At 28.6% G+C, this 17,530-nt stretch overlaps 1 protein-coding gene across 3 annotated transcripts in view; it reads right to left on the bottom strand.

Annotated features, from left to right (window-relative positions):
• The window catches only part of LOC129960791 (uncharacterized), a 148,263-nt gene that overhangs the window by 24,234 nt on the left and 106,499 nt on the right, over positions 1-17,530 (bottom strand). The window contains exon 1 of one of the 3 annotated variants that reach the window (XM_056074437.1): positions 7,082-7,388. The exons of the other annotated variants lie outside the window; for them this stretch is intronic. The gene's annotated coding sequence lies outside the window, so the exon portion shown is untranslated. Of the gene's footprint in view, positions 1-7,081; positions 7,389-17,530 lie in introns of those variants that run through there. 3 annotated transcript variants of the gene reach the window in all.

Here is a 17,530-nt window from a genome sequence, read left to right as displayed (position 1 = left end):
CAAATTATAGATTTTAATGGATTAAGTTAATTCTTTACGAAGAAAGTTACGAAAATATGTAAAGAATGCTACCCAATAAAAAAAATTCTACGTATTTTTCCCTTAGACTTTCATCTGTATATTGCATAAAAAGATTGAATTTTTAATGCACCTATCCTCTAATTTATGGATCATGTTTTTGGATTTTCGTGCATTAATGAAGATTTTATAATATTAATTTTTTAAAGATAAATGCATTGTTTTCTCAAATTAACTTGTCTCTTTGTTTTAATTCGCGTTTAAATTATACTGATTGTTGCCATTGACAGTTATTCAATTCACTGTTGCCTGCTTTTATAAACCAATACTGATTGTTGCCATTGACAGTTATTCAATTCACTGTTGCCTGCTTTTATAAACCAAATTTTAAAAACAAGCATTACCTAAACACAAATATTTAGAAACTCTACAGCTGATATAATAATATTATATAAGAAATATGAAACCAATTGCACACAAGTAATGTTGCTGTGTGATTTCGGACGAAGTAAAATTATATTTAAAATTGGCGTTTGAAGGAATGCAGCCGTAATGGTAAGTAATGGCTAAAATATTATTATTCATTAGGAATGCCGATGCTAAAATAAAAGAATCTTTTCTATATAATGAAATATAATTTTTATTTCTAAAAAAATAACTACTTAATAAAAGGTCACAAAACCTTCACTAAAACACGTCTTATAACTAATTCATACTATTTGTGGGCAAAATTTGACAGAAACTGTTTGAGTAGTTTGGGCTTTTTTGCAAAGACACAAATCTTGTTTCTCACTTTTATTTACATGAATTTTAGAGTTAAAGGCTGAAATATTTTCAAAGTCCGCAGAAATTTTTTATTATTTGTTAGTGTATTATTTATTTTTTTACTCAAATAATAGCTTTTTTTTTTTTTTTTTTTTTTTTTTTTTTTAATGAAACGAAATATATAAACACACCAAAATATATGAACTGTCTTGAATCAACCACAAAAATATTTTTGCATTGAAAAATATTTTTAAATTTTCTGAATTTTTTTATCATATTTTGTTATTTGGATCGATTTTTAGGTATTTTCAGGTGATGTGAAAAACCATTTTAAAGATAACAGTTGCTTTCTACAAGTATTTCCGAAACGGTAAATGTTATCTCTTTGTATGGAAAGGTCATTTCGCGTAGAATTATGTTAATTTCGGAATTTACTTGATAATTGTTTTCGAGATTTAATAGTATCACCTTTAAGACAAGCTTAAAAAGAAATAAGAAATCAATTTCCATTACAGCTATGAACCATCGCCTAAATTAACAACAGACTTCTATTACATCCGAAATATAAATACTTCTTTTAAAGCTTTGTTTGAAGAAATACATTTCAGAGATCGTTAATAGGTGTAAAGCTGAAACCACGTGCGCAGCATTAACAGTAAGCCTGATGCCTCACAATCGATTGCAAAAGAGCCTTTCATCTGAAATGATTCTAAAAAAGTAACGATAAAATGCTAAAACTGACTTTCCCTAGGTGCGACGAAACATGAGCTGGAACATCTAGGCTTTGACCATTAGAAGTAAGAGAATGTCATTAGTGGGCGAAAGGCATTTAGAGCAACCATGGAAATGGCAAGAAGAGTCGTTAGAGGACCCCTGCAATTCCAATGTCTCCGTCATTGTCACTTTCCTAACATAATAATAAAGTAAATGTTGGAGGAAAGAACTGGAAGGAGGGGGAAAGAAGGGGAACCTGCCTCTGCCTATCGCAGCTGAAGAGTGAAAAAAGAAAGAACTTAATCAAGCTGTTGCTAGAGGATTCTCCATTTTACTTCAATTGTAAAGTAATGTGAAGATTTCAAAAGAAGTGATATTTCCTACAGAGGCTTAATTGAACGTTAATTCTCGCATTCTTAACATCTGTCTCTTTTTGATCGTTGAAAACGAAGTGATGAAGAAATTATTTTCACTTTGGATCTGTCTTGAAAAACATACTTTACTTCTTCGTTTGTAGTTGTTATTAATTTTTTTTTTTTTGTTTGGAAATCTTTTTTTTTATTATTATTATTATTTTTTTTTTGCTGGAAATATTGTGTTAACTTGATGAGTACTAGTATTAATATGAACAAATAGTTCTGGACTGAAATAAATGAATATTAATTTATATTTATCAAAGTGAGATAATATAAAATGCGTCTCAAATATATTTAAATAAGTATTTAGATAATTTAAAAAAATAATAATAATAATCCAGACATGACTTAAAATGATTAATTTTAAATAATAAAGAACATTATAATTTAATTTTTTAATTTCGTGTAAAGTCCGCAAACAATTATATTTAATTGAGTTGAGACACGTTTTCACCTTTTTTAGTATATGGATCTAGCGGGTTTATTTGATGTTTGTTCGAGTGGAAATAAATTATTTCCAGTGCACACTATTTAAATAAGAAACTCTAAACAAGTAGGAACATTAAATTCCACTAAATTAGATTTATTCATGCTTAAATAATTCAGAATATTCTATACTGAAAGAAAATTACTTTTAAAGTAATTATTTACTTGTGGAATTTTATGCATCTCTTGATTGAAGTACCAAATGTTTTTTTTTAATCTAAGATGTTTACTAATGTTTTAAGATTTATCACTATTCTGTAATGATTTCGTTGTAACTCTTGCTGGTAAATAAGAGGAGCAATTGAGTGTTAGGAATTCAAAATCATTACGAAGAATTTTTAAAGACGATCTCTAATTATTCTTGGAGTTTATATGGCCTTTAAATTCGTTGAAACGGCTTTATCTCAATGCAATCATCGTCTTCTGTATGCTTCGAATTAGAGAGATATTACTGAATTGAGCAGCAATTATAGATCTCGTTTGTTAAATCTGAGTGGGTCTAGAATCAATAATTGCACTCGCTCAATTGAAGCCAATAACACGTGCTAGTGTAAATCCCCACTATGGCTTGTCAAAGTGATCGCAAGTGAAGTACACATGCTGCGTTTGAAACAAATGAACTACAACAATGTCTTTCCCAGCGCTTTACGTTTCACATAGAAATTTGCATTGCATTTTATCAAATAAATGTTTCGAGCACTAGAAAAGATGCCTGAAACCTCGGCAAACAGCTTACTATTCATAGGGGGGTAATAAATCTGATTACGGGATTCAAACGCAGGCCTTAATTCAGGAAGTAAGTTCGTTAATTTTAATTTTAATTGGGCTTTGAGAGTGCTTCTCTTGATAAATGACATTTACGGTAATTCATTTGAACAAGGAAAGGGGGACTGATTTCATGCCTTTCACTATTGATTTAAGCTCTCTTGCAATTAACTATAGAGTTGTATTTCATTTATTTCAGATGTTCTATCTTTGTTTTTATTCCCATTTTTGTTATTAAACAAACAAAAAGAGTATAGTTTCTATTATCCATTTTTCTTTTCAAAAATTGGTAAATTTTCTTTAATTTGAAAACAGGACTCCTGTTTTGAATTTTTTTTTAACTCAGATCGTATTAACGACAAATATACATCCCTATAAATCAAAGAAATAACAATCATAAGTTTGTACCTGCAAACTTATGATGTTACATATGATATTTTACCTTTGTAAAAAAGACATAACGATCGTTTGTACCTGCAGAATGAATCGGCGATTTTTACAAATTATCTTTTTTAATCAAGAAAATTAATTAATTTAATCAAAAATAAACTTGTTTTTAAACAGAACCCATTTTCCTTATTTCGTTTCCACCTTCAAAATCTGAATTTTGCGATCATTCTGTAGCTAATTCCAGTATTTGAAAAAGTGAAGTTTTACTTCTTGCAGACCAAAAGCTACAAATAACGAAGGAGAAATTAAAGTTTCTGAAACATTTCACACTTGACTTGAGTGCAATAAATCTAATTACCGAATTTAAATCCTTGCTTTAATAAAGTCCGTTAGCAAATTTCAAATGTATTTGACAAAGCTCACGTTAATAAATGACATTTACGGGGATTCATTGAAACATAGAAAGGGAACTGATTTCAGATATCCCTCACTAAAGACTGCAACTACAAGGTAAGAAAACGCAGAAGCTAGATTACAAAACTTTAGATAGGAAACAAACAGGGACTCGATACGAAATTAAAAACTAATATGCTGAGAAAAAAAGATGACAATCGAGAAAAAGGCGACTAGATTATGTGAAACACTTGAGTGCGCTAATGGATGTTAGAGATAATTTGATTTCTACTTTATTTCGAAGTCTTTTACCTTGGTTTGGAAAAACTAACCAAGAAATTCTGTCTTAATCAATTACCTATAAATAAATTGATGCGAAGTGGATTTTTAAGTGCTTTTAAGTGAATTACTGACTTTTAGGACAGCAAAGACTATGCAAAAATGTACAAAAAAGGCTATTCTAAAACAGTAACCCTTTCTAAGAGTTAAAAATTTCGATTAAGTTCTTCTCTCTTTTTGTGTGAAATCATTGCCTGTCTTATTTATGAAGAAATTCGCGAAATTAAATTGCTAATAAAAGGAGATGTAAAATATTTCAGGTTTTCTTCTAAACATTTTAAAGTTGCTTAAGCAGCAGTCCTTTATCAATCCTTCTTATCCATAGAAGAAGAGCCCACTAATACATGGATAAGGAATTGTCTAATTAGTAGCAAATTCTCGTTTTTCCTGATAAATCGAGCAATGTTGTACTGGGTACCTTCATTCCAATTAAGGAATGCTTCGTATATAGAAAAAGGTGTACCATTAACAATATGGGCCTTAGGACCTTCAGTTTCACGCAGTGCTTCTGCAGGGCGAGATTTATTCCATACTTGTGGTCATTAAACACCTACCATTCCTCCAAAGGGATTTCATAAATGGAACAAGAATTTTCCTAAATCAATAAGCAGATACTCGCTTCCTGAAAGATAAGTAATAATAGTGTTGACGGATTAATGCGCCTTATCGAAAACTAAGTATACCTCACCGGAGGAGATTGTATTGGTCTGGGCTTAATGGAGGTAGTTTTGTGTGGATCACATATCTCGTATTAATATTTGCGGCAAGTGATTATTCAATTTACTCACACTCTGAGGTGGACCAGTCGTATTGCATGGTATTTTATGCAAATATGAAACCTAATGCATTTAAGCGAACTCAGTTCGTTTGTATTCAGTCTTTTTTTGCAAAAATCTTGTTACTTAAATCAATAATTTAGCTAATTATCTAATAATAATAAATAATAGAAAAAATGAAATTGTTCTCAGATGTATGAGTTTTGAAGTTTAATTACGAGTAAAAGAAAGCTCGAATTCCCTTTTAACACATAGTTTTATAAATAAAAATAATTCCAGATCAATCATTATTTTATAAAATGCATCTGTAAATAGAAAACAACTATACAAAATTTGTAAGTATTCAAAACAAACTTTCTGAATGAAAAACCTTTCTGGCTTTTAAACTTTTACTATGATCGAAAATTTCGAAAAACGTTCGATATTTATTTTTGCCACAAAACAAAATATAGCTAACAAAATTGTTTTCAAAGAAAAAATATCCACCTTTGTAATCTTTGCGATCTTCCTTTTTATATTTTCGCATACGAAATATACAGTATTGAAATCGTCAAAAAATTCGAACTCGAGATTTTAACGAATCTCCGAATTTGAGACCTCCACAAGTCCGAAAAACACGTTTTTGGAAATGTGAACACGAAAACCTAAAACCACTTTGAGTTACGCGGATGAAATTGGCATGTGGTCTTTACACACATTTTTAATTTCTGTCAAATTTCGAAAGAGATCCATTCACAGGAAATTTTCCTGTCTGAGTACAAGTAAAAACAATAACTAGAAAACGTAAAACGCAAGATGTAGAAAATAATTTTAGTACCTAAAATGTACATTCGCATCCAATTTCAACCAAATCCGTCAATTGCTTGACAGTTTGCTGATTTGTATACTCTCCTGCATGCAAAAAAGCAAAAAAATTGCAAGGGTTTAGATAAATGAAATTTGGTATGAGACTGAAATTGAAGTTCTGTGTAAAATTTTGGCTTCAATCGGCCGCTTAAAAATCATTCAAAATGCATAGTTGATTTAATACATTGTGCTACAAAATACAAAATGCTCATGTTCTAAAAATAAAATTCTGCGCACTCCAGTTGCTTTGTCTAATTATTATGGGATAAAAGCACCTTTATTCGGGAACAAGCAAAAACGTTTCGCGAAGACCACTCCCGATAGCTCGATTTTGATTAAGTCAAGCCAAAAAGCAATTCATTTTTGGAAGTACAAAAATTTAATTTTTTAATTCTTGTCATTTCGCGCATCCATTAAACTAATAGGTTACTTATTATATAATAAATCGCATCTTTTTAAGCAGTTTTTCTCAGATTACGAAACCAAAGATAAATAGGTACTATTGCACTTCGGAAGTACAAAACGTCGCTCAAGAAATCAAAGAGTCAATTATTCTTTTGAAGAAATATTATCTTCCAATTATCTTTTCTTAAGAAAAATTTGAATATATGTATGTTTATTTATAGTACAATAAACGTACAACGATAGAAAATTTGGTTCACAAAATTGAAAAAAAAGCTATTCCCAGTACTTGAAGAAATGTTAAAAGCTTCAGTATATTTTGGAATGAAAAATTCGGAGGAAATTGTTTCAGAATATTTGCATGATCTAAAAATGTCTGCTCGCACTTTCTTCTTGCTAAAGAGATTGCACACCGGTTTTACTTGGAATTTACAAAGTTGACCTGTCATTTTTGAGGAACTCTTTTCAGTTTCTCCTCAGTGGCAGTCTCTGGATTTTGAATGAACAGATGTAGAAATGGCCGAATAGTAAACTGTCTTCTTAGAGCATGCTATACACGCTTTACTAGATTCAGGCCGGATGAACAATGGTCACTCCATCTACTCCAAAAGCAAATTTTAAGCAATACAATCTTTAAGACATTGAGTTCTATCCTCCATTAAAAGGAATATATCACCGGTGTCTCCAGCATATTATAAAAGAAAATGATAAAACAAAAAAAATATGATAAAACTAAATGATAAAAAAAACCCCGCTCTTTGAATACTTTACCCATCCAATTGCCATTCTGGATAGTATGCAGAGCTCACTGCATTGATTGTGTTATCTTCCGAGCGCCAAATTGTTATTACTTCTTACACTTCTCCATAGAGCAATTATCTGGCTACAAACAAAATCTTGACTTCTCTGAAGAGGAAGCTACTCTTTGCTATTCCATATGGAAGGTTTATTCTCATCCTCCTACACGTCTTGCAATTCAAAGGTTTATGTGCATAGAATCCATACTAACGATGGCGCGCAGTTTGTGTCGACACTTTCGTCCTGCCAACCAATAAAGGTCTCATTGCAGGGAAGTGGGTTTTCTTGTTTGGCTTTGGATGGCTGTTAAGGGCAGATAACGAGCACTTATTGCATGCATACGAATATGATTTAGACTTTTATGAGTACTTCCTGAAGCTTGAAATCAGTTTTAAATTCGACAATTTACACTTTCAGCACTTTTAAGAAGTTTCCGTGTCTTTGTAATGCATCCTGTTATCCTCCACAGCTGTCCAGTTGTACAAGAAATTGTAGATTCTGAAAAATCATATCGACGGGACCCTGCTCAAAATTCTTTTGCAAAACTCCTTTCAAGTAACCCCAAATAAAATAATCTGGAATCCCCATTCGACGGATGGTTTCCTTGAATTTTAAAAAATTCTTATTTCGAAGTCATTAATGCTGTTTTTTGTAAATAATCTTGTTACATTAAATCTGAAATATTGTATGAATATTTAGATTTTAATGAGAATAATGCATGTCGAATGAGAATAAAGATACGAAATCAAGGTTAGCCTTTGAGCAGTACTGAAGATAATGATAAACCTGACCCTAAAAAGACACACTCTATATAGAGACTAAGTTTGAGATGAATATTTTAGACAAAATGGATAGAAATGGCACGATCGTAAATGCAGAATCCCGTCGTTTGCATCTTCAAATATCGGATAGCTCTCAAAATTGCCGAAGGTATTGAATATACTTAGTAAAAACTTTCAGGTGGATAAAGAATTCAGCTGCATTATTGCAATGAACAAAGTTCTAATTTTAGTTGTTTGTCCAGTATAGGAAAACTTTATATACGAAGTTTCGCCAAATCGGATTAGGTAGAAAAATGGATTTCATGATACTCCTATTTAGTAGGTATGCGAAAATATACATTCAAAATGTAGTTGATATACAAAAATAAAATGTACAGAAAATTTGATAACAATACTTCACTCCAAAATAGAAATATTGCAGAAATCAGATTTCAACATGTTATCTGAAAAAAGATTTCAGAAAATATATTTAAATAGAATATAAGGTTGAATATATAAATAACCCACCGACAACAGAGCATTAAAACTGTTTCTTAAAATTTTATATATCATAAGATATCTAAAAGTTCAATATGAAATTATAAATATCTAGCAAGGAAATAGGATCCTTAAACAAAATACAAACTGCACGCTAAGGAAATAATTCTCTCAACTTGTTGGAATGAATGAGTCTTCCCCAGAAATTCCTTCTTGAAAAATCAATAATTCTGATTTTCGAAAGGTTGAAGACTGGATTTTCGAAGACACCCAAGAGATTTAAAGTATTACAGCAGAACGCTCGAAACCGATTTTAGAGTAGCCCGAAGTTACTCTGTATGATGATTGCCTAGGGGAAATTGAGTTTATCTTATTTCATTCAACACATGGTGCAAATGCAATCTTCTTGTACTTTGTTTAGGTTTCTGCGGTGGAATGAAATTATAATCTGACCGGTTTACATCGCTCTTGAGAAAAGTTATTTCAATTTGTTATAGCAAGTAAAGTCGCAGGAATATTTCTTAAAATAATTTTTCTGCAGTTTAAATGTTTTTGAAGTTTGATGCAAAATAAAGATTGTGTGAATGTATTTATTGATTAAAATTTCCCACTGACTGTAGTAAAAAAAAATGCAAATATTAATATGCGTAGTAAAGTATCGGAATAAAAATCTTTTTCTGAAACGCAGCATTTTTTGCTTTTGTCACATATTCACAATCTAAAACTCAATGACACATTTAAATTTAACATAAATATTGTGTAAAACATTAAACTGTGCCACGTTTGTTGCTTTTGGTTGGGTTAAAATCAATTTTTAACATTGGGGTTCATACTGTACTTAACTTGTTTGGATCTTTTCAACAATTTTTTCGGCTTCTAGATTCATCTGAAAATTCTAAGGTAAGGAATTACAACTAGGATAATTTGGTATCCGAAAGATATATTACCTTGCAATACAGAAGAATGCCATTTAAAATATAGTATTTACAATGGCCAAGCTCAAATAACAGCGTTAAAATATTCTGCCTTAAACTTCCAGAATAACTTACAAGTAGAATGTATTAAAATTTGAGAAATTTAAAATACTCTGCTAACTATAATATTTAACTCTTCACTGGTTGTACTAAGGGGACATTGGATTGAATGCATGCTTTAAGCTTAAAGAATAATTGATACAAAATGTTATTCAAACATTATAGATAGACCTTTATTGACATCGCAGTGACTCATTTTAGTTGACAATCAAAATAATAGTGCTTCTTTTTAAGGAATTAGATTAGTATTGTATTCATCTAATTATTTTTCGGATGGCGAAGGAGCATAAAATATTAAATACCATAAAAAGTTTAATTTGTGTTAATTAACTGTTTATTTTAAATTATAATTTTTTCATGAATTGTTGCTGTGGGTTAATTTAACTATATTTTTGCAACTGTAAACACTCGCAAATTCATTATGCGTGATACACTCTGCACATGCTACACCCATTTTAAATTGAATATTTAGATTATTTAATGTATTTTACTTCTTATATTTTTTTCATTCATTGGTTGCTTTATAAATGAAAAAAGAAATCCTTTGAAAGAAATTTGAATCAATTTAATATTCAATGTCAGTCTTTACTATTTATGTGTATCAATTCAATATTTCAAGCTAGCTGTATGCTTGAATTCATCATCTTAATAATTTATTTTTAATAATAATTTACTGTGATATGTCTCAGCATTAAATGCATGCAATGAAAATTATTTTCTATACAGTCCATATAATTTGGAATGCATTAAAACTCTGATTTAAAAATAACTTTAGATAGAAGGCTTCACAACCCTTTTGAAATATTTTCAAAGCAGTGAGTGATAGTAAAAAAAAAAAGTGATTTCAATTTCCTTTCGAAAGAATGTACTGAATAGATAAAGTTTAAAGGTCATTTTCCTGTCTCCTGTAAACGATAAGCATTTTCCATCTATGTCGCAGTATTTTTCTTGTGATTAACCCTTTTCCTATTGCTAACGTTTACTAGCTTCCCGTGAATACAGAAATAGATTGACTTGATCAAATAGAGTACATCTATATATGCATGCGGTATTTACGAGCTTCGATTTTTCTAAGGAGGTTGTTCTGCTGCCCATGAAGTCCAATGATGGGTAATCGGAAATGTTCTTATCTAGTCGTCTAGGAGATATTTCTTTTTCGGTAAAAAATAAATACTTAGGACTTTTTCAGCTAACAGCTGAAAGTTACTTGAAACTGAAATTTGAGTTCTTAAAAACATACACTTGACGCCTATAAATATCTTTGGGAATTTTACTTTAGAATTTTGCTTTAGGAAAAGGAATTCTATATCTTCTTCTACTATTGACCAAAGGGTCAAATGATGATGCAATCGAAAACATTATTTCTAGTCTTCTAATATGCATCCTTTTTAAACAAAAACAGATGTTCACGGTTGTTTAAATTATTGTTTAAAAGCTACTTGAAACTGAAGGTCGGATATTTTAAAGCATACATTTGACTTTCGTAAGTTTCTTTGGGAATTTTATTTGAAAATCTTGTTAAAATAAGTTCTAAATAAGTTTTCTTATCATGACCATAATACTAAACGATGATGAAATTGTAAACATCATTTCTAGTCGTCTAATATGCCTCTTTTTTAAACAAAAGTAGATTTTTACTGTTGTTTCAATTACTGTTTGAAAGTTACTTGAAATAACATTGAGAATGAAAAATATACAAACTGACTTCTATAATTTTTAATAACATTTAATTTGTATCTTTCCAAAAATCGAGAAAAAGTTTTTGCTGTTTATATCTCTCAGACAAGCAAATGAATAATACAAATTTAATACTTTCGTTGAGTTTTTAATAGAATCGGATCATACTCCAATGAGCTTCCCGACTAAATTTTGGGATTTTTTCAGGAAGTCTTTGATGGAAAAGTTTCATCATAATCTGTAGTTCCAACTTACATATGAATAAAAAACTTTCCTCATTAACTTGCAATAATTATCCGTTGAACAGAATTATTAGATCTTATAACAAAACTATTACAGAATTTAAAATTAATTCCAAAGACGTCTCATAAACTCTTTTACCGTCTTCCTGTGGGAAACGGAAGATAAATGCCATCCATTGTACATTTTTTACATTCTTAATAGATTTCATTAAATATTTAAATGTTTGTAAATTGTTCAAATAAGAGTAGAGATATTCATATAATTTACCTTAAATTAATTTCTCAGTAAATGTAAATTGTCTTAATATCTTCTTTTACTCTAATATTGTGTTGAAATTGATAAAAAGTGGAAAATAGATGTTGTTGTTTTTTCCCAAATAAGGGGTTTATCTTTTTTGTTATTATAATTAGTGAAATTACAGTCAAAAAGTAAAAGATAGCTTTTGAAATGCTGCAAAGCTCTCACGAAATATTTTTTTTTATAAAACTGGTCTCTATAAATGTTATTTTTTACAAATGTCTAGAAAAATGAATTTGAATTCTTATGAATTCATTAGACCATTGATTTTGAAAATTTAATGAAAAGAATAAGAATAAAGAAACTTATATTTAGAAATATAATTTATATTAATTTCATTAAAAACTTAGATTTTATTGTAATTTATATTTTTAAGAATTTCCATATGTTTTCCTTGTTTTTGAAATGATATTTGTCCTCAACATTAATAACTGGTTATCAATATTTCAGAAGTGATAAAAAATGCCTCAATTTACAGTTCTAATAAACATAATGCCTTCTAATGAATATGAAAGAACAAAATTTTATTTTTATCGTATATTTTGCCTGGTTTAGTGAGATTGTGAAATTGTTCCAAAGCCTGTGAAATCATTATGATTATTCATATATCAAGTAAAATAAAAACCAAATAGTTTTGATTTGAAAAATTGTAAATTAGTATAATTGGATGTAATTGAAAATTAGAAGATGAGTAGACGTAATTAGAAAATGAGATTTTAAAATTTGGAGACAGTCAACATTAGTGTTAAAAAAGTAACAACTAAGAAAAAATTCAAAATAAAATTTAAAAAAAAAATATTTGGTAGTATATAGATGAGTCAAAGAATATACTACAATTAATTAAAAGTATGTTTTTAAATTTAATTTTTAATTAAAGTACAATATATACTTGGCTACGTTTTCCCCTTTTTCCTTTTCTAGATAAAAATCTAGCAAATAATTTCATTAATCAATCCTTTATTCAAAATGAGATGACAAAAGAAAAGTTATGTTAAATACGCAACATAAATATAAATTATACCTCAAAAAGTACTTAATTGATAACTTGTTATATTTTTTAAACAAATATATCTTAAATGTAGATGAATGCAAAGAATAAATGAAAATTTTTAAGTGGATGTAATTTTTCATTAAAAATAATATATGTTTAACTAACTTTTCTAAAAGCATTTCTTCTTGAAATTAAAAATTCAGTTAGTAAATAAATTCATTAATCAATCGTGTATCTAAAATTAATTGGCAAAACCAAAAATGGCAACTCAGTTTAAATGCAGTAATTTAAATACATTGAAATACATATTTTAACGTTCCTGATTTTTTTATGAATACCTCTAGCTGTACCTGTCTTAGAAAAAAACAAAATGAATATTCCTTCCAACAAATTCTAATTATACGAGAAATGATTCACTTATTCAAGACTAATTCACAGAATGAATAAAAAAAAGCTGCAGTCTAGGGGGTTACAAAGCACATTTCTTTGTAAACACTTTTGAGTGAATGTCATTAATTAGATACTTTTGTTAGGAAATCAGAATTTATATTTAAGTCATTGAACATAAAAATGTTTTTAAAAAATTTATTTGGTGCACCATTCTTTCATAAAAGTGAGTACCAATTCTAATTAATCTTCCAAAGTGTATAAAATAACTTATTGGAAACCCCCTATTTACGATTCTCTTATCAGTTTTAGAGATTGCCCAGTTAACTTCTCATTTACCATGGGCATGGATTTCTCGATAAAGCATTTCAGCTCAGATGGCAGAATTCCATGTATAGATTTTCTGGCTGCTCATGACTTTAAAGAAAACTTTGGGAAGTGAAAGTCATTCTCTACTTGAGACACTGTTCCAAGAAATGCTATCGGTAATCAATATTTTGAAAGAAAGATCGTTCCGGGACCTCAACCTGAAGGTGGTCACGTAGTGCTTGCGGAAAAGAACATTCGCTTTCTGTTTGACGCTGCCAGGGATTATTTTCATGACGTGGATTTGCTTAATGGACCACTGTAACAGGAACTTTGGATCGTAACTTATTTTGCCTCTGAATATATGAAAGAGTTTTCTCGGTTCCTAAACGTGTGATTTATCTTTGCGTTGTTTCGTTGCTGCAAACTGGGAATTATGTTTAAACAAGAATTGGACAAGGATCTGGCTCCGGGCCTAAAACTCTTTACTTTTAAGGCAATTACTCGAATGCATACAAAGGGACAGAAATTAGGTGCTTTTATGATTTGCTTTCACGGTGCGTAGAAGTAAATTCGAGAAAACAGGTTTTTGAGCTAGAAAAATACTGGATGCGAATAGCATTAGATTTTATTATGGCTTTGAAGATATGTTAACGAATAAAAAATACCTTATGAGATTTTACCCTCTTAAATCATATAAATCTGGCTAAGAGATTAAAAATCCAATAAATCTTGAACCGGTAGATCTTAAAAACTGCTTTAGAGCGAGTGCTATTTTATTACATTAAATAAAAATTTTTGAAGCAATGTTTAAATAAAAATTTGACCACTACGAATAATACATTATTGAGCACTTATATCTAAATATTTCAGAATCGTTTTTTTTTTTTTTTTTTTTTTTTTCAATAGCTTATAATTTATGAAGAAAAAAAATTATCATTTTATTGACTGATAATTTTAATAAATTAGTTTTACTTGCTGCCTGAGTAATTAATGGTTTGGTTCATTAATTAAAGAATTTATCGTTTTCAGAATGAAACTTTATTTTTTTGACAGCCATTTTTTCCCCCTGCTACTACATTTTAAACAGAATGATGATTTAAACTATTTGTTTTCCTTCGAACTGAAAGGAAATGTTCATATCTTAATTACAAAAATTTGAGTCTACTCATTGAAATTTAGCATATTTGATGCAAGATTTTGAAAACAGATTTTTTATAATTGTTTGAGTAAAAAAAACGAATGACTAATAAAATAAATAAATATTAAATAATTTCTAAAAAAATTAATCTCTGAACATTTTAAACATTCAAAAATAATTATTTTAAATTTCCTCTTGAAGATTTCAGAGATCAAACCAACATTGGTATGCAATCTAACTTTACAATGACTTATTTACATTGCATCACATTCCGGCTACATTTCTACGCCCTATGTACTTTTACAAATGCAGCTGAAACTATCAATGTTTTATTTTATGCACATGTAAAAGGTAGAGATGTTCCCTAGTCGCTGGAAAGTGTGTCAATGAATGGGAAATAAAAAATCATGTTTGTGAAGGATTATAAAAGGTTTTAAGAAATGGAAGCTTCTTTTTTTGCTTTATACTTTGAACTACCTCTACATTTTGATTTACATGCTATGTTTTTCTTTTTTAATCTCTCAATTATGCCCTTTTAAGAAATAGTTATTGGTAATTTTTAGTTATTTACACAATTTTATTAAATTATTCACCATCAATTAACGTAAAACACATACAAATAAAGTTTACACACACATACACATATTACTATTATATATTTTTTAATTGTTTATATATATATAATTGTTTTTAAAGATGCTGGCATTTCGTTAGCGTTTGAATAAAATACAGTATTAAATATATATCAGAATTAAATAAACACTCAGTCGTCTTAATTATATTTATTTATGAAGAATATTTATTAGAATTTAAAACATGAGCTTGCGATATTGTTCTAATTCGAAACAAACCTACTTATTTGGACTAACTTAATTTCGCATCTAGTTCGAATATATGAATACGACATCCCTATAAAACAAATGCGAATATTCTAATGAAACCACCTGAAAACTTTGACAAAATAGAATTTTTAAACTGATTAATAAAAAGATTTAAATTTATTTCATACGTAATTACTGATGGAATCTAATTTATTTCAAAACAAGCTTACGTATGGATATTTCCAATACAATAATTTCCTTTTGTGATAAATTTCGGTTCGTCTTAGTTTGAAACAGTGAATAAAACATAAAATTATTAAATTTTATGTCCTATAATAAATTGTATTATTTTAATTTCATACAATGAATTATATTAATTTATTGCCGTTAATAAATTGTATATTTTTTAAATAATCTTCTTTGAAATAAACATTATATACATAAATCATCATAATTCAATGAAAGTCTCTTTTTGCAAATAAATGCTATTGATAATTGTTATGCAAATGTATCTTCTTTATTTTAATGAACATAAGTTTTTTTGTTCATAAATTATAGAACTTATTAAGTTTTGCAAAAATTATCGGAATTATAAATTAATTATAAAACTATGTCTATTGTAGGGAGATGTCATTTAATTTAATCATAAATTATGAATTTTCGAAAATTACAAGTTTATATTAACAGTTTTAACTAATTATTTTTTCTTGTTTCAACATCAAAGTAATAATATTGGTAATAAGATTTTATAATGCCGATATTTAAATTGTATAGTTATAATTATTATCTTTTTAAAAACTATGCACTTCTATATGCTATGCAGAGTAAAACTTTAAAAAAATGAATGAAAAATTATAATTCTTTATTAGACAATTAAGTGTAAAGTTGATAAAGCTGATGGAATTTCTCTTCAAATTAAATTCATCTTACACAAATATCATAAGTCAATTTATGGGAACATTACTGTTAAAAATATCCATCTAAATCGCCTTTATTAATACACAATGAGTAAAGGTATTATTTATGAGTAACGGTAGGTTAGTCCACTTCATGAAAACGATGCGAAATATATAACCAACCAGAATTCATTTCCATTAATTTTTAATATTTTTTTCTATTTTAGAGACATTTGTTTCAATTTTAATGTTAGAAAATGCAGTTCAAACAAAGATCAATAAAGTTTGTTTATATATATATATCTTAGAGGATTGTAAAAATTGGTCCAGTTTATGTTTTCAAATAGAACATAAAATAACTGAAGTATAAAGACGGAACTAAGCAATTCCCTGCGGTTTATTGAATAAAGGAATCAAAGGTCAATTTATCAGATTCCTATGAGACACTGAAATTATAGAAGAATTTTTTGTACTTTAAAAATAAAGTGGTACTCTGTAGCTAAAATCATACAGAGAAAAAATTTCCACATAAGCTTGAATTGATTTTTCGAAAGTCCTCTGAGGTTCGTTTAACAAAGTGCCGGGTTTGTTTCTTTTTTAAGTGATCATCTAAAGTTATGGCGATATCCTTTGGAGATAATTCTTAAATGTGATCTGATAAATCTTTGGCAAAGTTTGAAGGCTTAACTTTTCAAAAAGTATATCTTTTGCTATCGTTTTTGAAGATTACTCTAACTGTCAACTGTTGGAGAAATTTTGCGAATTCTTTTTTAGAAATAATAAGATTTTATCCTTTCTCGCATTGTATTTTAGACAATTAGTATCTTTCGGAAGTTTTAAAGAAAAATGCTATTAAATTTTTATTTGATATCACAAAATATAAAACCAATCTACCTATAGCAGGATATTCCATAAATTGGATACTGTACACCATGACGCTAAAACTGAATCAGCTGTTGAAAAAAGAATTAAATGCAAAACAAAAAAAATATGCAAACGTATATTCTTTTTTAGACGCTCATCATTAACCATAAGAAAAAGATTGAAAACTTCGAAGTAAATATTTTAGAAAAAAATAAGAAATTTCATAAAAATTTGGTTACAAAAAGATAAATAAGAAGAATTGGAAGTTATTTTTTCATTTCTCAGGTAAAACAATTTTTTATATATTTTTTTCTAAGAAAACATATTGAATAATTTCAGAGAATGCAGTTTTAGATTTATTCTCTTCCTCAAATTTCCCATTCCATTGTAACTACAATCTTCCAATTTAAATTTCTGACAACTAATTTTCCACTTAATATTATTTAAGATTTACTATATTATAGCAACAACTCGACAATATATAACCGTCGTCATCTGCATACTTT

This window comes from Argiope bruennichi, chromosome X2, assembly GCF_947563725.1.
Source record: "Argiope bruennichi chromosome X2, qqArgBrue1.1, whole genome shotgun sequence".
NCBI lineage: Eukaryota > Metazoa > Arthropoda > Arachnida > Araneae > Araneidae > Argiope > Argiope bruennichi.
This window is presented reverse-complemented; position numbering and strand designations above follow the sequence as displayed.